Below are 25,394 nucleotides of genomic sequence, written 5' to 3'. Positions count from 1 at the left end.
ATCTGTCTATATAAAGGATTTAGTGTGTACCAGGCACATAAATATATGCCTGGTACACACACACACACACACACACACACAGACACATATGCCTAGTACACACTAAATCTTTAGTATGTTTAAACTAGTGTTATTATACAACATTTCAAGGAAAATACCACGTTTCTAAAACCTCGCTTTTAAGTACCAAATTGTGTCCTCTCCAAATCCGTAGGTTGAAACCCTAAACCCCAATATGACGAAGTTTGGAGATCAGGCTTATACAGAGGTAAAGGTTCACGAGACTCTAAGGATGGGGCTTAGATTCCTAGGACTGGTGTACATAAGAAGAGGAAGAGACTCCGGGGATCTGCGCCTCTGTCTCTCTTTGCCCCCGCCCCTGCTCCATGCATGGACAGAGAAGAGTTCATTTCAGGACACAGCAAGAAAGGTGCCATCTAAATGTCAGGAAGAGAAACCTCTCCAGTAACTGAGTTTGTTGGCACCTTGATTGTGGACTTCAAGCCTCCAGAACTGTGAGAAATGCATTTGTGTTGTTCGAGCCACCCTGTCTTTGGTATTTTGTTATGGCAACCCAAGCCATGAATCGGCTCCCTTTCCCCAGATCTCTGCCTGGGGGAAGGCTCCAACCCCCTGCTCCACCCTGGATACATTGTCCTTCTGCCCTGGAGCACAACTGATGTGCTAATATTTTGTGACTTTGCTTTCCTTCTTGGGCACAACCATATCCTAGATACCACTTTCTGTCTTCTTGGTTTATTTTCTAATTTTTTATGGATGTACAATCTGATGTAACTTCCTGAGAAAGGGTGTTTTCAGGGTAAATATTCTCAGTCTTTGAATAGGGAACACATGTGTATTTTACCTTCACATTTTATTCATAGTTTGGATAGGTAACAAATGTTTTTTTAGATTAAAGTTTTTTTTTTCTTTTTTTTTGACATGGAGTTTTGCCCTTGTTGGCCAGGCTGGAGTGCAATGGTGCAGTCTTGGTTGACTGCAATCTCCGCCTCCCAGGTTCACATGATTCTTCTGCCTTAGCCTCCCCAGTACCTGGGATTACAGGTGCACACCACCACACCTGGCTAATTTTTTTTTTTTTTTTTTTTTTTTTGTATTTTTTGTAGAGACAGGGTTTCACCATATTGGCCAGGCTGGTCTCAAACTCCTGACTTCAGGTGGTCCGCCCACCTTGGCTTCCCAAAGTGCTGGGATTACAGGCAAGAGCCACCGTGCCTGGCCAAAAATTAAAGATTAAAAATATTTTTCTCTCAGAAATTTTCCCAAATATTACTAATAAAATTTCTACATTCCATTACCTGATAGAAAAACTGTTTTTCTGTATTGTTGTTCATTTATTTGTCGGCTGCTAGTTTTAAATCTGGAAGGTTTTAGACTCTCTTTACTTTTGGCATTCTTATTTCACAATGGTATACCTAGGTTTCTGTATGTTATATTTATTTTTCTAGTTATATAATATGTTCTCGTATTCTTAAGACACATCATGCATAACAGCCAGCTTGTAGGGGCTCCCAGAGGCCACATTTAAGATACACATTTGTGTATCTACAATAAAGATGATAACAGTGGATAACAAGTCCTTGACTAAAAGTTCATAAAGACTCATGAATCTTTAATGATACCTGAGGAAAGATAGAGAAACAATGTCAGACAATAAATGTAAAAGGAAAGACAACACTTGAAAATATCATTTCACTACTCTCAATGTGACGACTGGCAGGTAAGGATTGTCAGTGAATGCTAGTGTTGACTGAATGAAAGGTGGCTGTGAAGCAGAGCCCACTATTCATAGTCTCGAAGTACCACCCAAGAGTTATTTCTCAATTACATCACAAAAGACAAACATTCTTAATAGATATATGCATTGCTCCCAGCAAAATCAAGTAATCAAACTCAGTATCCCCAATGCTGGGAACAATATTTTGAATTTCCAACACCTCTTTCTTAATTTCTGATTTTTCTTTTTCCTTGACACTGTTTTGCTTTCTTATTTATATTTATGTAGTCTCTTCTCAAATAGCTCTAGAGAATAGTAATTTGAAATATTTTAAAATATGTTTGTGTTTATGAATATCTCCTTCTCCTCCAAAGATATGTTTTATGCCTGATAATATTGGTCTTTGTCTTGCTTCTCTTGCAGGTTTTAATCAAATGCTTAGTATCTCCTGATAGATGACAATGGGGCAATAAAAAACATGAGCATCGTGCACTAAGTGAGGCTTCTTAACCAGATAACATAGGTGTAATGTGATGACCGGAAGGTGAAATTAATTGCTTCATACATTTTGAGCTCTATAGTTTTCTAGATCCAGGATCTAACCTAGGTTGCTCCAAACCTAGTGGCAGCATCCCTGTGTGTTTCTTAAGCTGTGGTTTCACTTAAGCTGTTCCAGTCAATACTCCGCCAAGAACTTTCCATCCTTCAGAAGTTTTTGAGTCTTTTTAACCTCAGATAACCTGTCTGTGGTTCTTTTTATTATTGTGGATTTATAGCATTGTTTTCCTTTATTGTTGTTTTTCAGTTTGTTTTTGCTGCTGTAACCACCAACCACATTAACTCAGTGGCTTACAACGTGGGTTTATTTCCCACTTAACGTTGTGTGAGGGCTCTGGGTCAGCGGCTGCCCTGCTTGACAATGCTGGGCTTGGCTGCCTCGTTATGTCTTCTCATTGTGGCTTCAAGGGTGAAGGATCAGCTCCTGCCTGGGACATGCTGTTCTTAGAGCAGAGAACAGGAACACAGGAGCGATAGTGTCAAACCACACAAACCCGTTTAAAGTTTCCGCTTGGAACTTGGCATTCAAACTTTCACCCATGTCCTATAGGCCAAAGAAAGTCACATGGCCAAGTCCAGAGTCAACATGGCAGTTTGATATAGTCCATTTAGAGGAAAGCATGCTCATGGCAGGACATTATATTTGTAAATAATACAAACCTGTATTATTTGTTCATAAAATAATTTGTCATTGCAAACAAATGATAATTATTATTTCTAAATAATACAGCTTTTCACTACCATTTTAGTGGATCTCGGGAGGAAGGGAGATGAAAAGGATAGTCAGTTCATGATTCACATGGAATCAGACAAGTCACTTAATTTCTCTGTGCCTCAGTTTCTTTCTCTTTAAAATGAAGATGAAAATAGTATTTACATCAAAGCGTTGTTGTAAAGATTAAATGAATACATGTAGATAAGGAGCTTAGATCAGTGCCTAGCACACAGTAAATACGTAAATACTTAATAAATCTTAGATAGCATGATTTTTGACTATAAGCATGATTGATACGAACAAGATCAATCTAATTCAAATTGATGAACGATCCGTCTTTTTTCATCTTTTTGAAAGCTCTTCAATGTTTATTCATGGAAAACATTCTTCCAAAATACATGAATATGTTTCAATCATGAAAAACTTCACCACTTGCAATTTACATAAATCATGGATGCAGGCCCACACTTACAAGACCACTCCGCTTTTTATCACCACTGGAAGTATAGTAGGAAACACTCAAACGAGCTGGGGAGGATGGAGATTCATTTCTATTTTTAGAACATACAGTGATCACTTAAAAATGACTCAAATTCAGAACTCTCAGCACTAACAATACTTTTGCTTCTTTCATTTATGTCATATGAAACTTAAATATTAAACAAATTTGACAGTTTGGCAGGGAGGCAAAGTTGCATTCTGCATCTGGTTTCTCTGCGCAAAAGCATGTAAAGGAAAAGGAATGTGATTACTTTTGCTCCATTATTCTTGGAAAGATAACATCAAATAAGTGTTTGAGAGCTTAAAATGAGTTTTACCAGCTTGGGGTTATATTTGTTCCTTTTCTTTTTTTGTTTGCTTTTGTTAAATAAAATATATTTATTGCATTATAACAAGTTTGCCATTTTTGGCATGTGTTTTATCATATCAATGTTTTTGTGTTACACACCCAGATTATCTGTCTTTGTGATAAGTCTCTGGCAAAAGGTGTATTCTTACCAATTGTATTAGTCAGAGTTCTGTAAAGGGACAGAACTAGTAGGATATATGTATTTTTGAAGAGAGTTTATTAGGAGAATTGATTCACGTGATCACAAAGTGAAGTCCCATAATAGGCCATCTGTAAGCTGAGGAGCACGGAAGCCAGCCTGAGTCTCAAAACCTCAAAAGTAGGGAAACTGGTAGTGTCGCCTTCAATCTGTGGCTGAAGGCCTGAGAGCCCCTGGCAAATCACTAGTGTAAGTCCAAGAATCAAAAGCTGAAGAACTTGGAATCTGATGTTCGAGGGCAGGAAGCATCCAGCACGGGAGAAAGATGAAGGCCGGAAGACTCAGCAATTCTAGTCCTTCCAACTTCCTCTGCCTGCTTTATTCTAGCCAAACTGACAGCAGATTAGATAGTGCCCACCGAGACTAGGGGTGGGTCTGCCTCTTCCAGTCCACTGACTCAAATGTTAGTTGCCTTTGGCGACACCCTCACAGAAACACCCAGGAATAATACTTGGCATCCTTCAATCCAGTCAAGATGACGCTCAATATTAACCATCATACCAATGCCTACTGCAAAACTCAAAGGACTCATGAAGTTCATAAACCCAAATTTAGCACTTTCTCTAATTCTTGCTCCAAAAGGAACTGTATATTTTACACACTCTATCAATATATATTTGGGATACAAAATACTTGTACGTAATAATAGTAAGAAATTAAACATGGAGCCACCCCAGATTTGCTTTCCTTGAAAGACTTTTATTTTGAGAAAGAATGGTAAATTATTTGTAAATATTCTAGGATAATAATTAAACCAAGCATTATTAGCTTTTATGCTTTGAATATCATGTGCACAGAGCTAAAATTGACGTTCTGGTACTTAAAACTCACTGCACTTTTCAGAAGCTTTGGAGAAAAGGGCGCTAAATAAACATACCCACTTTTATCATGGGGGAGAAACAAATTTGAAACTTAAAATAAACAAAAATAAAGCCCTAATTTAGAAATTTCTGAAATCCAGAGACTGTCTCATTCACTAAACATCCTAGGAAAATAGCTATGAGAGAAACATCAGAAACTACTCATAATATGCAAATCGTTGGGTCAGCTTGCAAATTCTGTGAACTTTGTGTTTTTTCTGGACTTGATCAAGAGGCTAGAGCTCAGCAGAAATGAGCACCAGAACATTCTGTTTGTAAAAACAGAAGTTGGGGAGTAGTCAAAGATTATGTTTGGGCAGGGCAACTGGGTTCTGGTCTGTATACTGAACTGTCTTGTTAAATGACTTTCACGCTTCATGCCTCAGTTCTTCTGTGGAATATGACCATGTTCATGTTTTAAATGATTTTTAACAGTATTTTCCAATTGTCCTACATGCTTTGTGGGTATATTTTATTGGCTTTTATTGCATATATGTGTTTTATCTTATAAGAAAATCACAAAGATATGTAGACCCATAATTTCACTTAATTAATAGGAATACCTAGTGTATGTCATTCAACACTGCTCATTTATATCTCAAATGCACATTTTCTGCCATAAAGTGTGCACGATTGCAAGCTTATTCTGTCATGGGTATTTAAGCCAAGCTGGCTTATGACAATACTATCACCACATTTTCTTAAACACACGTCCAAAACTCCCTTGAAATGAGAAAATACATATTTGAGGTATCAAGGAGATACCACTCTCCCCCTCAACTTTTAAATTTTTCCTCAGCTTTTAAGAACAGGGAAACACATTTGAGCTGATTGTCGACATCTGGTAATTTGTAGGGTCTTGAAACAGTCACATTAGCTTTGCAGCAGTGTAATTGAATGCAGACAGTGGTCTCTCACTGCATAACTATGCATCCCACAGTAAAGTCTGCAGAAGAGAGTTCTGGCAGCTTATGTCCAGGATGAAGCATTTCAGCTGCACTTGTCTCAGTGCTATGATAACGGTGACCTCCATGGTGACAGGATGGCTGTCTTGGAGGCTAAGGATGTGGACAATCAAAAGAGGAACAGAAGTACAGAACTACTGTACTTACAGAATGTGGAGCACAAAGTGCTTCTTGGAATGGAATAAACCCAAATGGGCTTCTGGGTTTATTTTATACTCTGTGGGGTCTGCATGAGAGACAGCCTGTTGCAAGGATCACATAGAACAAATAGGTCATGTGTCTATGCTTGCAAAATGTGTCCATATTCACACGTCCAAGCCTCAGACTAGAGTTGCTACAGGTAACAAGTATTTGCTGAAGGCCTACTATTCCCTGACACTGATCTAGGCTCAGAAGGGCAGAGTAAAACATAAATAAAACCTGACAACGTAAAGTATAAGGCAAATGTCACTCTCATATACTGCTGGTAGAAGTTTAAATTGGTGCATACAGTTTTGGGGGATTACATCTAGCTAAACAAAAAAGTGTACATATACAAAGGCCCAGATATTTCATTTAAAAAAATTTAAGTTGGAAGAAATATTGCACAAATAACTGAAGAAACATGAACAAAGATATTTATTTTAGCATCATTGGCATGTGTGACAAATTGGGAACTATTTGAATTTGCATTATTAGAACGTAAACAAATAAGAATTTACATAAGACCATATGGCTATTTAAATAAATTTATTAGGTTTATAAATAGCAATATGGATAGATCTCAAAATCATGATTCTGAGTTAAAAAGAAGATACACAAAACATAATTTATATAAGGGAAATATTGATACTAAATATTGTATACAGACATATTCGTGTAAAGTATAAAAACTAACTACAAAGATGACTACCCACTTTATTATTTTCATTTTTTCTAGAGGTGAGAAGGACTTGAAAAAGATAAAATTTAAAAACTTATTATGTTATGGTATATTTGTTTTAAAAATAATAGCACTTTAATACTTAGTAGTTCTATATCATTGTTCTGTGGTCCTTGGTTATAGCAGGCTTTGTCCTTTTCTGTATTTGGTAAGATCTCATTGTTCCTGCCTGCATAGAATTTACAATCTAGGTTGGGATCCACATGTAACATACACAAACAACTGGATAATAGTCAAGTGGTAAACTCTGTTATAAGGTTTCCTGACACAAAAGCATTCAGAGAAGAGAGAGATGCCTCAGAATCCCCAAGACTCTTTCAGGGGGTGCACAAATCCATAATAACACTAAGATAGCATTTGCCATTGTTACTCTCATGCTTTCAAAACTACACGGTGGAGTTTTTCTGAAGATACCTAGTGTAGGATATTGTAACCACCTGAGTGCAGAAGCAGAGAAGAGAATCCAGCTGTCTTCTATTAAGCCAGACATTAAAGAGATTTTGGAAAAAGTAAAGCAATGGTATTCTTCTCAATAAAAGTGTTCTTGATTTGAAAAATGTAGTTTTTTAAATCAAAAAGTGTTATTTACATTAACATGTAATGGATTTATTATTTTTAAATAAACTAATAAATACTTGTTTCTTTTTTTTCATTATACTTTAAGTTTTAGGGTACATGTGCACAACGTGCAGGTTAGTTACATATGTATACATGTGCCATGTTGGTGGGCTGCACCCATTAATGCGTCATTTAACATTAGGTATATCTCCTAATGCTATCCCTCCCCCATCCCTCTACTCCACAACATGCCCTGGTGTGTGATGTTCCCCTTCCTGTGTCCATGTGTTCTCATTGTTCAATTCCCACCTATGAGTGGTTTGGTTTTTTGTCCTTGCGATAGTTTGCTGAGAACAATGGTTTCCAGCTTCAACCATGTCCCTACAAAGAACATGAACTCATTTTTTATGGCTGCATAGTATTCCATGGTGTATATGTGCCACATTTTCTTAATCCAGTCTATCATTGTTGGACATTTGGGTTGGTTCCAAGTCTTTGCTATTGTGAATAGTGCTGCAATAAACATACATGTGCATGTGTCTTTATAGCGGCATGATTTACAATCCTTTGAGTATATATCTAGTATAAATACGTATTTCTAAATTTTCTGTTTTAATTTCTTACACAATAAATATAAATAGCTAAAACATGTAAACAAGGGCTCTTCTGAATTCCCAATAATTTTTAAGCATCTAAAGTGCTCATTGCTGGGGCTAGATGATTCTTGGAAGTAATCCTCAAATATGTGGCATTACATTTGTTAGAGGGAAGTAAAGAGTACTTTTCAAATGGTGTATCATGTATTTTAGTCAGTAATTATTCAGTAAATGTAGGCTTTTATTTTTTTATCTTCTTCTTTTTTATTTTTTTATGAGACAGAGTTTCACTCTTTTTGCCCAGGCTGGAGTGCAATGGTGCGATCTCAGCTCACTGCAACCTCCACCTCCTGGGTTCAAGCTATTCTCCTGCCTCAGCCTCCCTAGTAGTTGAGATTCTAGGCATGTGCCACCAGGCCCAGCTAATTTTATATTTTTAGTAGAGATGGGGTTTCACCATGTTGGCCAGGCTAGTCTCGAACTCCTGACCTCAGGTGAACCACCCGCCTTGCCCTCCCAAAGTGCTAGGATTACAGGTGTGAGTCACTGCACCCAGCCAATGCAGGCTATTTTTAAAGTTATGTGGTAGACACTGGGGCACCTGGAAGAAAAATAAGTTTTGTTTCTTGTCCTGCAAAAACTCAGCTTAATGCCTATTTAGTTATAAAGTACTGTAATATAGATTGATGTATTATGAAATGAAAGAACCAAATACTTTATAAGTTGATCTTTGATTTCTCCACCAGTATTGCTACTTTCTGGAAATGTCTAGAAAAGTGAAACCTTATATGATAGCTTTGGAGAAAGAGAGAAATATAAAGTTGCACGTTTGTTGCAGTCCGTTTGCTGTAACCCCTTTAATAAGCTCTGGTGTGCTCACACCAGTGGCTGTGAACATCCTAACAGGATAGACCAGCTTAGCTGTGGTAACAAACAACCCTCAAATCTTAGTGGCTTAGAACAACAAATGTTTATTTATCCTTCATGCTCTCTGTCTGTCCACTGCAGGTCAGTGGGACGCTCTGCTCAATATATAGTCACGTTCCACATACTGACGTTTTAGTCCACGATGAATAGCATATATGATGGTGGTTGCATAAGATTATAAGTCTCTATTTTTACTGTACCTTTTTTATGTTTAGATATGTTTAGATAGATGAATACTTACCACTGTATTACAATTACCTACAGTATTCAGTACTGCCTAGGAGCAATAGGCTATGCCACACGGCCTAGGTGTTTATTAGGCTTTACCATCTAGGTTTGTGTAAGTTCATTCTATGATGTTTGCACAAGGATGAACTCACCTAAGGACACATTTCTAGGGGAGGAACCCTGTTACTAAGTGACACGGGACTGTGTTTATGCTACACCACTTTACGGCACTACAATTTCAACATGCATTATCAGTGTTCCCTGAAACCGGAAGAGAAAGGTTGGAAAGTCAACCACCAGCAATTATTACAAAGCTTTCCTGGAAGAGAGATACATACCTACTACTCATATTTCATTGCCTGAAGTTAGTTTCATGGCCCGACCTAACTACTGAAAGCAAGAGGGCAAGGGAAGTGGTGGGGAATGCTAATGTTTTATTTAACTGGAAGTAGAAGTGAACCAGATATCAGGGAAGTCTGTAGTTGCCTACCACAAACACTGCTTAAGAAAAATAAATGACAGTAAATGTCTCGCGAGACCAGAGAATTTCTCCAGCTGAATCTAATTCACTAAGGACAGTTCTCCAGCTGAATTAAATTTCTTTGAGCTGAATCAAACTTGCTACGGTGTCGGTTTCCCTTCTTTCCTAACCCTTCTGGCTTTATTTCTTGGCTCCCTCTTTCAGTCATTTGCCCTTGGGTTTATTAGTCGAATTCAGACTATTTACCTTTATTTCTAGTGGATAACCTTTCTGACATTATTTATTTTCATTGCTTATCAATTCTATGAACTAAAATTGTGGTCAAGAAGTATTTCACTCCGTTGCCAAACCCAGCCCTGCTCAGCCCCAGAATAACCACCAGTCAGGACCACGGTGCCGAATCTCATAATGAACTGGACATCAAGAAGTTTCTACATTCACTGGTATGTACGAATGTGGAGTCTGTCTAAATGTATTCAAATTTAGTTACATTCCTTCAGTGTGGACATTTTATTAGTATTTTTTTTTTTACTATATTTTAATATAGATCAGCAGCATATAAAAAGACATTTAAAAAACCAAACAGAACATGAAGGCATATCTCATATCTAAACATGCCTAGTGCCCAGGAACCTCAACCATATTTTGTGCTTACGTAGGAAGAAATCTCAGGGTTCCTGGTAAATATTGGCCAGTATTTATTTACTGAGTTAGTTTGGCTGGCTGAGAAATCTTCCTTCTCTGTTGCTGAGCTGGGCCAGTCTTGCCTGCTTGTGGACAAACCCGTCTGGAAAGCTGTGCAGGGTAGAAATGCAGGGCAAGGGTTCTGCAGTTGGATCGACAGGGGTTTGGTACTGGAATCTTCTGGTCAGAAGTAAGAGTACCATAAAGAACTTTCAATTAATTAACCTATTCAGCTTGGCAGGAGATCAGAGTCACCTGATTCTTTTGAATATTCCAAGTTCATAGGCTGGGCACTCCAGAACAATCAGTTTCACACAGTCTTTTCCAGGGCATTTGGGCTGAAAGTACAAATCACTGCTGGTTTCTCTTTTCATTAACTCTAGGAATAACATAAAATAGAAACTTCTTCCAGGAAGAGGGTGTGAGGCATAAATAATAGGCAAAAATAATAGAATTAGAGAATGAGGTCTTGAAATTAGTCCACCTACCCATCTAATACTCAGATCTCTCATGCAACATTTCATCCAATTGGTCATATGCTTAAGGCTCCCCAGTGGCAGCAATCACAACTGCCCAATAGCATTCATTGTCTTTGGAAATTTCTGACAGCTAGAATTCTATCTTCTAATGTGCCAATGTCTATGACTTAGTGGTTTGGTCATCAAGATTTGCATGCATATTTGAAAGGAGCTATCCTGTTAAGATTTCTGAAAAGACGTATTTTATTGTCACATTTTCTTCTCACGTAAACTCTCAGAAGAAAGTATTATCATTAGTTCCTATTCTAGAAATGAGAAAACAGAGGCTTGATGTGGTTAAATGGCTTGCTGTAGGTGGCTGCATTGCCTTATGAACTGGGAATTAATGAATGTCTGTGCTTTCAAGTATCACTGTGGCAGAGAAAAAATATTAACCTACTCTTCTTGCGTACAAACACATTTATTTGTGACAGTAATATTGTTGTTAATACCATATTTGATAAAAAACGTGTGACAATGATTTCAAGTTGGCCATTGATAACTACCGTCATTGTTTTTTCTCCCATGCTAGTTTTTAGATTTCCTGTGGATAAATACTCTGTCTCTTCAATATTTCAGTAAAGCTCAGTGCCAGGCACATAATAGCTCAGAACAAAATTGATGAAAGAGTATATGCCTGAAATATTCTTCCTATAAATCTTAACAAATGGGCTATTTTTACATAATAATGTTGCACTTTAATAAAATCAAAGTCTGTATTTTTCTGAAGACTATGAGTCCAGGGAAGCATTTTCAACTAAGTATGTGTGAAATCATCCAGAGATAGAGCTGACTCACCTCTCAGGGGTCATTTCTCTAACATAACGTGTCCAACAAACCAATCAACAAATTAACCAATCAACCAACACCCCCCCCAAAAAAAAAAAACAAAAAAACAAAAACGAAGCTCTGAGCCAGGGGTGATGCAATTTATAAACACATGTTAAAAAGTTTCCTGTGCTGTGTGTACATGATGTGCCTTTTGCTTTCCCTGAACCACTATACTAAATCAATAGTCCTCTGTCAAAGATATTAAAAAACAAGAACAATGGTGGAAAAATTGAACCTTGGCTTCCTATTCCTGGGATACAATTATTTCTCCCCATTAAAACTTAGAAATTGTATCACTTTGGCTAATTCCCCAGGAAAGCAACAACAGGTGTGGAAGGGACCCACAAAAGGGAGGAATGTAATACATGTCTACTTTATTTTGGCATGTAATGAAGGCTCTGGGATTCTCACTTCATTTCTTCTTGTTTTTATTACTTCTAACATTCCTCTTTTTCGAATTTAAGTTTCTGCCATGAATTACACACTTTCACTGCCTGTATTCAGAGAGGTTTAGGTTTACACTCCATTGTGATCCAATGCTTCAGTTTCATCCAATACAATACAATCCTGGAATGCCTATATATTTCTGGAGCATTCTGAGCCCTTGAACTTCTAAACAGAAACAGCCAGGTTTTCCCTTTGTTCTGGAACTAGAAGCACAGCCTCCAGTAAGTACACGAGGTCACGATTAACCTCTTTAAACATGTCCTTTTGCCCTTTGAACGATCCAAATTCAATATCCTCAAAGTCCTAGGGCTGTGGGGTTTGAATAAATGCCAAGCGAGTTAGAAAAGTACACAGAATTTTAATCCTTATCAGACTAAAACTCCTTTTCAAAGGGAAGATGGTTGGGTTACAGAAAGCTGTAATCAATAACAATAGAGAATTTCCATTTAAGCACTCCTTCAAGCAGAACTAGAGGGCAAAATGTGTTCTTGTACCCATTTGTTCTACATGTAAATTAGTGGTTTTGTTTTTGTCTATCATTTTAAAGAATATAAAGAGTCATACAACAAAATATTCTTAAGATGGCAATCTTTAAATAACAAATATGCTTTTACTACTTTTACCTTCCTACTTCTATTTCACTAATTCTTATTGTCAGATTGCTTTAGAATCCGATCCTTGCTTACCCTTTTGAATGTATATACCATTTATCTGCCTCTATTTTTATTATTTGGAGATTGTTTTCATTGTTTTTCTTTCCCTTTTCTCTGTCATTATGTACTGAAAGAATGCTATGAGACCCCCAGGATTCATTGATGGGCCCATTAGAGAAAAGAAAAGGGCTCAAAGAGATTTGTTTTTGCATAGGCAAATTACTTATTCTCTTTATGCTTTTGATTCCTAGTTTGTAATTAGTCTAATAACAGTATCTATCTCAAAAGTTTATGAGGCTTAAATGATTCCAATCAAGTTTTATATAATGCTGGGCACATAGTAAACACTAAATACCAGGCTTATTACTAACATTATTTTCATCTTTGTTATTGAAAAATGTTGTATAAGATATTGGGCCAAGTGCTGTCAGGGATTCAGAATATTAGTAAGACATGGTTTTTGCCTTCAAAGAACATACCATCTATGGTAAAGTTGAGATAGATACACAGATAACTAAGAAGAATAGTAGAAAATTCTAAAAGGGTGGTATTAATAAAGTGCCTGGGTAGTTGGGAAAAGGCTCAGGATTCCTTCTCTTCGGAGGAATCAGTGAAAGCTTTAATAAAGTGATAGTATGTTTTTCTAAATCTTGACAGAGCATTTAAGCATCATTAAAATATTAGAGGAGAGCATTCCAGGTAAAAATTATTGTGTGAACAATATGAATAATGACATGGACTATGTAGAAAGAATAATTGGTCACTTGATATGATTGCAATTAAGGTACACACAGTCGAAATGGGAAAGTACACTGGAATAAGAGTAGACACCTTTGAGCATTAACCTACAGCATTTGGTTTTCTTTTGTTGGCATTGGGGCGATATTCTAAGTTTTGAAGCCAGCTGCTGAAAGGATATTGCAATAAAAACATTGAGCTGAAAATAATGAGACCTTAGACCTGGAAGGACTCTTAGAAATCGTTTAGTCCTACGCTCACATTATATTTTTGTAATTGGAAAAGCAAAAGCACACTTGTGTGCACATGTACACAAAAGTGTTATATGCTTGTTAGGGAAAAGAAAATCTACCTCTGAACTCAAAAACTGAGTTATATTATTCTATATTACCTATAATTTGTATACATTAATTGTATACGCACACGTGTCAAGGATGGCTCTCAGACAAACCATATTTGATGAGAGAGCTAAAGGAAGTGAGGTCATGAGCCACACGGCTATCTTGAACAGCATTCCAAGGAAAGGGGAAACTTGCTCAAAGACAAGTAAGCCAGAGTGTTCTTGGTGCATTCAAGGGACAGGGCAGAGGCCAGTGTGGCTGGGTGGATGGGAGAGAGCTAGGAAGAGAAAATTCACAGGTGATGGGATTAATAGGAAATTAGGGACTAGATCATGTGAGGCCTGTATCTTAATCTAAGTGAGAAGAAAAGTCACAGGAGAACCTGAGTAGAAGAGCAATATGGTATAAAAAGTAACCTTTAGACAATGTGATATGATGATTAGGAGCACAAATACTATAGGATTTTTGAAGCATTTTTAAATAGATAACAATAGGACTTGCCTGATTAAAGAAATGCTTTAAGTCACATTTTATAGATACTTGATGGCTTTGCTTTTAAACGAAGTCAGTGATATTTAGTCACCTTTTAAATAAAAAAAAATCCTGCAATACACTCCCTAAACAATCTTTCTCCATTATTGTGAGCCTTCATTATTTAAATGTAATTTGTGAGAAATTCAATACTTAATTAAAAATAGGTGAATGGTTAACATTTTAATCAATGTGACTATTATATGTGGATTCCAATGTAAAAATGTAGAATATTTTTCAGAATTATTGCCTATATATTATTATAGAGAAAAACAGAAAAATATTACTATCAGGACCTTTTCACCTTGATCTTGAAATGAAACCATGCCCTTCAGTTTTCTGTTTGCTTTTTGTATTCATAGCACAGTCTTGCCCTCGCAATATCAATTTCTCAACATGTTTTGAAGCGAAGAAGTTGTAGAGGCAAACTTATAAAACAAAACTTCTGTGATCAGATATAATTTTCTCACCTGAGCCCAGGAGTCAGCTATAATGCTGTGATGGAGCTATGGTTTTTTTCCAGATTACGCTAGCTTCTAAGAAACTATGAAAGTTGCTGCTGCTATTTTTCTCTCCTTTCTGTTCAGGTTCAACATGTATTCTTAGTGATACAATTTTTCTATGTCATACAAAGCAAGGAGAATTCAAAGAAATTGTCTTTTGAATAAAAAGGAAAAGAAAATTTTCTTAGTTATGTACTAAGAAATAAAAGATCAATCAGTAAGCATATTTTATTTTTTAATTTGCTTATTACATTCCAGCACTTCCTAGCAAATTTCAACAATGTCTGATAACTGGGGATTTTTAAAAACTGAATAAAATTTGATGGGGTATTCTAAGAAAGGGATTACAAAATTCAGGATCACCCCTCCACTGAAACAGCACTGACCAGATTAACCAATTTTTTCCAGTAACTGAGCAGTTACAAATCATATTGATATTGATTTCCAAGGGCCTATTATTTTTATGAAAGAAAAATGGTGGTAGAGTTTTAATTATATGATGAAACAGGCTAAGAAACATCCCAAATAATCAATTTTGGTTTCTCTCATGAGGTGGTATGTGTTCTGGCATCACTCAGAGCGTGGCTTCAAATGTACTGATAACCTGGCTGCTCAGTTAAAGGAGCCTTCACCGCTCTGTGGAGAAATGGGCTGAGTAAAATGTGTTTGTTTGTTCGTTTGTTTTAAAACAGTAAATATATCCAAGTTAAAAGACTGTCCTTTATAAAAAATTATCTTTCCTATATCTTTGGTGTTAAAATATTTTCATCTCTTAGGAAATGATTAGTAATATTTTTTTCTGGAAATTTCTTTCATTTGTTGCTATAATTTGGCTATTGGTCCCCTCCAAATCTCATGTTGGAATGTGGTCTTCAGTATTGGAGATGGGGTTTGCTGAGAGGTGTTTGTATCATGGGGGCGATCCTTCAGGAATGGATGAATGCTCTCCTTGGGAGGGAGAAGTGAGTGAGTTTTCATCTTATGAGTTCTTGTGAGAGCTGGTTGTTAAAAAGAGCCTGACACCTCCCCTCGTGCTCTGTTGCTTCTTCTCTCCTGATGTGATCTCTGCCTTTGGCCATGAATGCAAGCACCCCGAGGCTCTCATCCAAAGCACAGCAGATGGCAGTGGTAAATTTCTTAATTCATGAATGTATATTCCAGGCCACCACTGTAAGGTTTGTGTCGTATATGGAGGGGTATCTCTCTGGTCAATAAATAAGTATTGAGAAAGTGGTTATGCTCAAAACTGATCTAAAATATCATGAAAGAGGAGACTGGAGATGACAGTGGAAATGCTGTTTTCCTTTTTGAGAGCCCTTCCTCCAGATGGCCTAACAGCATTTGTACTAGTTGGTGTCACTCTCTTTCCAGGTAAAGCAGATGCTGAGTTTGCAGTAAGTTAAGGGTCGCAAGAACTGACATTATTCTAGATATTGTAAACAGGAAAAAAACTTAGTACCAAGAAATAGATGTTTGCAGAACTATCAGAAGTGTTGGAGAAGTGAAGGTAGAGGAAAACCTCTGCTAACATTTAGGGAATCAGGAATTACTGGGGCCAGAGGATGCTGCCTCCAATGATTTCTGCTGCCTGCTGAAGAGGCCAATTCACAGAACTTCTGGAAACTGCTGAACTTCTCATGACTGTAGTCTGCCCGTCATATTATAGCTTCTGCTTTTCTTTCACTTTCTACATTTCACAGAATTGTCTTTCTTTGCAGGAATTTGTACCTGTATTATATGAGTAAGGATGTCTATAAAATGTAGTTACAGGGTTTTAGCCTTTGAATTGTGGAGGAAAGTTGGGGGGACAGTGACTGTGGTGTGCTAACAACAGATTTTAAGGACAGTCACCTAGCTGTGATCCTTTCCCATTTCCTTCTTTTTAACAGAGCCCTGATTGGGATTAAGCATCTACTTCATCCTTTGCTTCAGAAAGAGCTAAATTTTATTGTCATGGAATTAACCCAGTGATGATAAATGTGGTTGGGGTGGGCATATAACTTATGTATAGGGGGCATATCTCTGTGTGTAATAGTGTGTTCTCATGCTGCTCAAAAAGACATACCAACCCAAAAGGAGGTAGACAGGTGTTTTCAGAAATTTCTCTGAGTAATTATTTCCATGGTGAAAATACCAGGTACCACAAAAAACTAAGACTTGGGGGGTGGGTGTCATTGAGCCCCTTGGTTCTATTCAGATTATCTGGCAGCTCCCAGCTCTGAGTAGATACAAAGCCACATCCTTTCATATCTTTGCTTTGAAGGACTCTGTGTTTTAAAATCTCCCTATATTCCTGCTGAGTAGGCTGAGCTAGAGGACATGAACAAGACCTTAAGGGCAAGATTTGATAACAAAACTCATGGTGGAATGGGACCCAGTCATTTATGGAGGGCAGTCATAGATGCTGTCTGCTTCCAGAGTATTATGACACGGTCAGCATGTTTTTATGGTACATAGTGACAAAGACTCTCCCTGACCAAACTAGTCAGGCTTGTTTGAACCCTGTGCTCAACTAGGTCTTGGCCTTCCCTCCTGGCAGAATCCAGTTTTAGCAAGAATCCTGCTAGGTCAGTTTAGCAAGAGCCCTCACGCCCTTGATCTCTGATTACCCTGGCCTGCTCTTAGCAAGAATCCTATATGGTCAGTCTAACAAAAATGCCCCATATCCTTGATGTCTCCTGTTAGTAATTTTCCCTCTGCCAACATCCATCCCCATCCCACCTGTTCCTTGGCTAGAAATTTCCACTTGTTGTTGTATTTGAAGTGGAGCCCCATCTCTCCCTGGTTGCTTGCTACAGTCTTGACACCTATTGCAATAGTCCTGAATAAAGTCTTGAATGAAGTTTTCCTTACCATTTTAGCAAGTGTCAGAATAACTTTTCTTTAACAATAGAAGTGGTTCAAGGAGTTGGAAATGAGGTGACCTGAGCCTAAAGTGGATCCTGGTTTGTCCAGAACTTTCTTGTTTTTTTTTGTACTAAATACCTACTTCTAAGAGACTAAAGCTCCAGGCTCCAGAACATTGAGAAAGAGTTTGTTGTGTAAGCCACGAAGTCTATGGCATTTTTGTCATAGCAGCTGGAGCTATGACTGTGTAAACTTTGTCTTTTCACGATTGAATTAATGTGAGTATTTTATGTGCAGAATGTGTTGTGGTGTAAGAGTGGAGACGGTGAGCAAAGAAGCTAAGGGCTCCAAGATGAACACTTTTGTACACTTCTGACTGCTGTAGAAACACATCACTTATCTGAACTGTCAGTGCCTCGGACTCTTTACCAGGGAAATAGGATTGGCAATTTGTTTTGATCATCACACTGAATAGCAGTGGAGAATGCCTAATAATTTTGAACTGAGATGTAAGGTTAATAGGATAAAAATAGGAGGGAAACTTAGGCATCCAAAGACATTAGCAAACTAGAATTAAAGAAAACACAAGTAATGGACCAAATGCTTTAGAGATGCTACAACATGCAGTTGGTTGCTTCACATGAATAACTTTCTCTTTCCCTCTCCCTCTTCCAGTCTGAACCTCATCTGACTCATTTGCATTTTGATCCCAATAGGAAGATCTCAATGTTTAGAAAAATCTCTCATTTTTTGCTGTTACTCATAAATGATCAATAGCCACAATAATGAAAAACATAACAGGAAGTTCTTTTTGGCAGTCATTCCTAACAATTTCGGGATGACTGCTCAGCTGTTTATGATACAAAGCTGTTTAATTTTGGGAAACTGTAACACAGGTGAAATATGGTCTCAAAATGAAGTAATTGAGGTTTTTGAATGTTTTTTAACTCTAGGATTGGCCTTTTTAGACTCACAGGCACTGAACTCCTTATCAGCCTGTTTTATACACCAGTCAAACCAGTTGTGTTTTAAAATGAATCTGGCAGGCATTATAACCATACTAAGAAGACTTCATTCTAACAGTCCTGCCTCAGGCAGAAGGTTGCTTCCTGAAGTGCTCTGGCAATTACAGAATCTTAATACTATATTCACTTAGACAAAGTGTCTCTCTTTTTCAGATATACATATTTATTAATTCCCAAAAGTCTACCAATGGTAAGTCAGCCCCTCACCTTCATTCCCTTGGAGACTGAATATTTCCTGACCACCTGCTGTAAATCAGAAGACTGAGTAACCTTCTAATAACACATCAGTTACCCATTTCTGAGACCTCTTTGATTCCCAAATTTCAATGTGCATCAGCTGCACAGCTTGTCAGATCACGGTTTCCTCAGTCTCATTGCAAGAGTCTGTTTTAATAGGACTGAGTTGGGGCCTGAGACTGATTTTCTAACACATTCCTCAGTGAGGCTGGCACTAACTGTCCATAAACCATGACGTGCAAGACTCCAAAAGGACTTTCCATCTTGGACTTGAAGTGATAGTAGGCTATGAATCCTCATCCTGAGGGTTGGCGAAAGCCTGTTCCAAGCAGCGTACTTGGGCACCATGACCCGCACTGCCATCCCAGTAACATACTCTGCTGCAGGAGCCAGGAGTTAGCAGCAGTGTTAAATATCAAGTTTCCCATGGCCCTGGTCAGACAAGTTCCAAAGCTCATGGTGAGATACAGGGCTCTCTGGGCACATACTAGGGATCAGGGCTACACTTTTACAAATTGGTTGGTAGGTCAAAGAAGCAGCCAAGTACAGAAATAGGATGACGAACTCCTTGTGATTTCATTTTTTAAAAGACCCACAGGAAGTATACACTCACACACATGCCTATGAAATTATATAAATACACATATACATATGTATACACATATACATGTGGCAGGAACACTGTTGCAGCCTCAATCTTCCAGGAATGAGGGAAATTTTAAACATTGAGGTAGTAAACAATAATAGGCAGTTTATGATATATAGTGACTCCAGCTTGAAGTCACCTTCTACTTCTGATGGCTCTTGGGTAATAGAAATTGACCCCAGGGTGAACAGGAAGGCAAGGTATAATAATCCTGTGGTTCAAGCCACACAAAGGAACAGAATACAGGGAGAGTCCTGATGCCAGCTCCCCACCGAGGGGCTCAGCTCTTGTCCTTTTAAGGAAGTTGAGGTGGGGAAAAGGAGAGACACGTAGACATGTGTAGGCAGGGTCTTATTTGCACCTGCATAGGGACTATCATGCCCTAACATGCATTGCATGTACAGAAAATGGCAGATAGGACCTGCCTTGGGCAGAGATTTTAGTATTACAATGAGATTATAATGAGAAAAAAGGCAATGAAAAGTTAAAGTCAGTGAAAGGTCAGCACTGAAGTCAACCTTGTTGCCAACCAGCTGGATCTCATGAGGTTCTTATCAGGAATGGCAGAGTCTCACATTAGCAACCTTGGAAGACATTACACAAGGAGATAAATGATTAGGTTCTTCCTTTTATGGTTAGGAATTTTGCCTGGTCTTCTAGGTTAGGAGGGGTCCCCCTTTCTGCTACTGATTTGGGTCAGCTTGTTGAGGGAGACAAGAAGGTAGGGGAGGGGATATGCCCAGACATGTGAGGTTCATTGGGATCCTAATTACCAAGTCTCCTCCCTAAACTGTCTTACTTCCCTTTTAAGTATTAATTGAAAATTGTAGATTAAAACAAAAATGAATCTCCCAAAGAGATGATTTGCAAATAATGTAAATAAATATCTGATATGGTTTTGCTGTATCCCTACCCAAATCACACCTTGAATTGTAATAATCCCCACAAATCAAGGGCAGGATCAGGTGGACATAATTGAATCCTGGGGGCAGTTTCCTCCATACTGTTCTTGTGGTAGTGAGTAAGTCTCACAAGAGCTGATGGTTTTATAAATGGGAGATGCCCTGCACAAGCCCTCCTGTCTGTTGCCATGTAAGACATGCTTTTGCTTCTCCTTTGCCTTCCACCATGGTTATGAGCCTTCCCCAGCCATGCTGAACTGTGAGTCCATTAAATTTCTTTCCTTTATAAATGACCCAGTCTTGGGTATGTTTTATTAGCAGCATGAGAACACTGACACAATATCTGTCCTCAGGAAGGTGGAGGATAACTCTCCCCTCCTTAAGTGTGGGCTGCACATAGTGACTACCTTTCAAAGAGGACAATATGGAAGGGGGCTAAAAGAGTCACTTGACAGTGGAGAAATCTGACAAATATGACTTCAGCCAGGTGATCAAGGTCAACAGCAACAATAATAAGACATGTTGACATTGTGTACCCTTGACATGAAGTCATGAGATGGCACTTTACCTCCATGGTCGTACTCTCCAAAATCCAAACCCCTATCTAACTATGAGAAAAGCATCAGACACACCCCAGCTGAGGGTAATTCCACAAAACACATGACCAGTACCTCTCAAAACTGTCAAAAACCCATCCTAAAAAACAGAGACTATGAGAAACTGTCAGAATCAAGCAGATCCTAAGGAGACATGATGCCTAAATGTAATATGATTTTCCAGAAGGGATCCTGGGACAGAAAAAGGATGAGGTAAACACTAAGGAAACTGAAAAAAGTTAATAAGTACCAATATTGGTTTATTAATCGTGACAAATGTAAAATATTAATAATAGGAGAACTGTGGATGTGGTGTATAGGAACTCTACAATCTCCTCAATTTTTCTATAAATGTAAAGCTATTCTAAAATACAGTGTTTATTTAAAAAAACAAGTAAAATGGAGTTTTACTATAGACTTAGCCCTCTTAAATTACTAGAAAGCTTTCTTGATTGAGTTGTTTTTGCTACAAAACTGAAAGACATACTTGATGAACATTTCATAACCAACTTAATGATGATTACCTCCCATAAAACAGAAGAGGCCATGCTGTCCCATAATGAACCTGCTGCCTCTAGATGCGCTCACCTCAGATTGAAAGCTGGTAGTCAGAGGCAGTTAGAAGGAGCAGATGGTGTCTGATGACCAGGCTGTGACTTCAGGTCTTTGGAAGGCCCAGGAAATGAAGCATTCTCCCTCCTAAGTGTCTACCCTTCCTGAAGCAAGGGCTGAAAGAGCCTGGGGGATTTAGTTTAGTGTGTTCCGAATGAGTTAATGGGTGACATACCAGTAAGTATTTTCTATCACATTAATTTTAATGTATTCTACTTGTCTGATGTAAAAGACTCAAAATGACCTCCCAGTGTTCCTAATTAGTGCTCTCAGTACAACTTCTTTATCATTTCTTAGAAGTGGCTTCTGCTATGTTTCTAAATTTAGAAAAAATTACAGTTTATAAGTTTTGCATATGTACCTCGGGAATTGAATAAGGAGATTAATATCTATGTGAAAATATCATAAGTAAAACAATTGATTAAGATAATACAGTGTTAGAAGAGGTTTCATGAGATGTTCTTAAAGATGTGTGAACCACAGATTTTCTGTGGCAGATGCATAGGTACATGTCTTGCTTGCAAAACACTGACTAAAAGTGCTATGTGGCATGGAAGATAAGAAAGTCGCCCATGTTTATAAAACCAAACTGTAAATTTAACTGTAGGTATAAATCAATAATCTCAATTTTGAAAATAATTCAAAGATTGCATATGTTGGTCTGTTATTTATTTATTTTTTATTTTATTATTATACTTTAGGTTTCAGGGTACATGTGCACAATGTGCAGGTTTGTTACATATGTATCCATGTGCCATGTTGGTTTGCTGCACCCATTAACTCGTCATTTAGCATTAGGTATATCTCCAAATGCTGTCCCTCCCTCCTCCCCCCACTGCACAACAGTCCCCTGAGTGTGATGTTCCCCTTCCTGTGTCCATGAGTTCTCATTGTTCAATTCCCACCTACGAGTGAGAATATGCCGTGTTTGGTTTTTTGTCCTTGCGATAGTTTACTGGGAATGATGTTTTCCAGTTTCATCCATGTCCCTACAAAGGACACGAACTCATCATTTTTTATGGCTGCATAGTATTCCATGGTATATATGTGCCACATTTTCTTAATCCAGTCTATCGTTGTTGGACATTTGGGTTGGTTCCAAGTCTTTGCTATTGTGAATAGTGCCACAATAAACATACGTGTGCATGTGTCTTTATAGCAGCATGATTTATAGTCCTTTGGGTATATACCCAGTAATGGGATGCCTGGGTCAAATGGTGTTTCTAGTTCTAGATCCCTGAGGAATCGCCACACTGACTTCCACAATGGTTGAACTAGTTTACAGTCCCACCAACAGTGTAAAAGTGTTCCTATTTCTCCACATCCTCTCCAGCACCTGTTGTTTCCTGACTTTTTAATGATGGCCATTCTACCTGGTGTGAGATGGTATCTCATTGTGGTTTTGATTTGCATTTATCTGATGGCCAGTGATGGTGAGCATTTTTTCATGTGTTTTCTGGCTGCATAAATGTCTTCTTTTGAGAAGTGTCTGTTCATGTCCTTTGCCCACTTTTTGATGGGCTTGTTTGTTTTTTCTTGTAAATTTGTTTGAGTTCATTGTAGATTCTGGATATTAGCCCTTTGTCAGATGAGTAGATTGCAAAAATTTTCTCCCATCTGGAGGTTGCTTGTTCCCTCTGATGGTAGTTTCTTTAGCTGTGCAGAAGCTCTTTAGTTTAATGAGATCCCATTTGTCAATTTTGGCTTTTGTTGCCATTGCTTTTGGTGTTTTAGACATGAAGTCCTTGCCCACGCCTATGTCCTGAATGGTATTGCCTAGGTTTTCTTCTAGGGATTTTATGGTTTTAGGTCTAACATGTAAGTCTTTAATCCATCTTGAATTAATTTTTGTATAAGGTGTAAGGAAGGGATCCAGTTGCAGCTTTCTACATATGGCTAGCCAGTTTTCCCAGCACCATTTTTTAAATAGGGAATCCTTTCCCCATTGCTTGTTTTTGTCAGGTTTGTCAAAGATCAGATAGTTGTAGATATGTGGCATTATTTCTGAGGGCTCTGTTCTGTTCCATTGATCTATGTCTCTGTTGTGGTACCAGTACCATGCTGTTTTGGTTACTATAGCCTTGTAGTATAGTCTGAAGTCAGGTAGCGTGATGCCTCCAGCTTTGTTCTTTTGGCTTAGGATTGACTTGGCGATGCGGGCTCTTTTTTGGTTCCATATGAACTTTAAGGTAGTTTTTTCCAATTCTGTGAAGAAAGTCATTGGTAGCTTGATGGGGATGGCATTGAATCTATAAATTACCTTGGGCAGTATGGCCATTTTCACGATATTGATTCTTCCAACCCATGAGCATGGAATGTTCTTCCATTTGTTTGTATCCTCTTTTATTTCATTGAGCAGTGGTTTGTAGTTCTCCTTGAAGAGGTCCTTCACATCCCTTGTAAGTTGGATTCCTAGGTATTTTATTCTCTTTGAAGCAATTGTGAATGGGAGTTCACTCATGATTTGGCTCTCTGTTTGTCTGTGATTGGTGTACAAGAATGCTTGTGATTTTTGTACATTGATTTTGTATCCTGAGACTTTGCTGAAGTTGCTAATCATCTTAAGGAGATTTTGGGCTGAGACAATGGCATTTTCTAGATATACAATCATGTCATCTGCAAACAGGGACAATTTGACTTCCTCTTTTCCTAATTGAATACCCTTTGTTTCCTTCTCCTGCCTGATTGCCCTGGCCAGAACTTCCAGCACTATGTTGAATAGGAGTGGTGAGAGAGGGCATCCCTGTCTTGTGCCAGTTTTCAAAGGGAATGCTTCCAGTTTTTGCCCATTCAGTATGATATTGGCTGTGGGTTTGTCATAGATAGCTCTTATTATTTCAAGATACGTCCCATCAATACCTAATTTATTGAGAGTTTTTAGCATGAAGGTTGTTGAATTTTGTCAAAGGCCTTTTCTGCATCTATTGAGATAATCATGTGGTTTTTGTCTTTGGTTTTGTTTATATGCTGGATTACATTTATTGATTTGCGTATGTTGAACCAGCCTTGCATCCCAGGGATGAAGCCCACTTGATCATGGTGGATAAGCTTTTTGATGTGCTGCTGGATTCGGTTTGCCAGTATTTTATTGAGGATTTTTGTATCAATGTTCATCAAGGATATTGGTCTGAAATTCTCTTTTTTGGTTATGTCTCTGCCAGGCTTTGGTATCAGGGCGATGCTGGCTTCATAAAATGTGTTAGGGAGGATTCCCTCTTTTTCTATCGATTGGAATAGTTTCAGAAGCAATGGTACCAGTTCCTCCTTGTACGTCTGGTAGAATTCGGCTGTGAATCCATCAGGTCCTGGACTCTTTTTGGTTGGTAAGCTATTGGTTATTGCCACAATTTCAGAGCCTGTTATTGGTCTATTCAGAGATTCAACTTATTCCTGGTTTAGTCTTGGGAGGGTGTATTTTTCAAGGAATTTATCCATTTCTTTTAGATTTTCTAGTTTATTTGCATAGAGGTGTTTGTAGTATTCTCTGATGGTAGATTGTATTTCTGTGGGATCGGTGGTGATATCCCCTTTTTCATTTTTTATTGCATCTATTTGATTCTTCTCTCTTTTCTTCTTTATTAGTCTTGCTAGCGGTCTATCAATTTTGTTGATCTTTTAAAAAAAAACAGCTCCTGGATTCATTAATTTTTTGAAGGGTTTTTTGTGTCTCGAATTCCTTCAGTTCT

At 38.0% G+C, this 25,394-nt stretch overlaps 1 long non-coding RNA gene across 1 annotated transcript in view; it reads right to left on the bottom strand.

Moving 5' to 3' along the window:
- LOC134737480 (uncharacterized) overlaps positions 1–25,394 on the bottom strand; it is a 103,812-nt gene that overhangs the window by 19,386 nt on the left and 59,032 nt on the right. The window lies entirely within an intron of this gene.

Source organism: Symphalangus syndactylus, chromosome 8 (assembly GCF_028878055.3).
Source record: "Symphalangus syndactylus isolate Jambi chromosome 8, NHGRI_mSymSyn1-v2.1_pri, whole genome shotgun sequence".
Classification (NCBI taxonomy): Eukaryota; Metazoa; Chordata; class Mammalia; order Primates; family Hylobatidae; genus Symphalangus; species Symphalangus syndactylus.
This window is presented reverse-complemented; position numbering and strand designations above follow the sequence as displayed.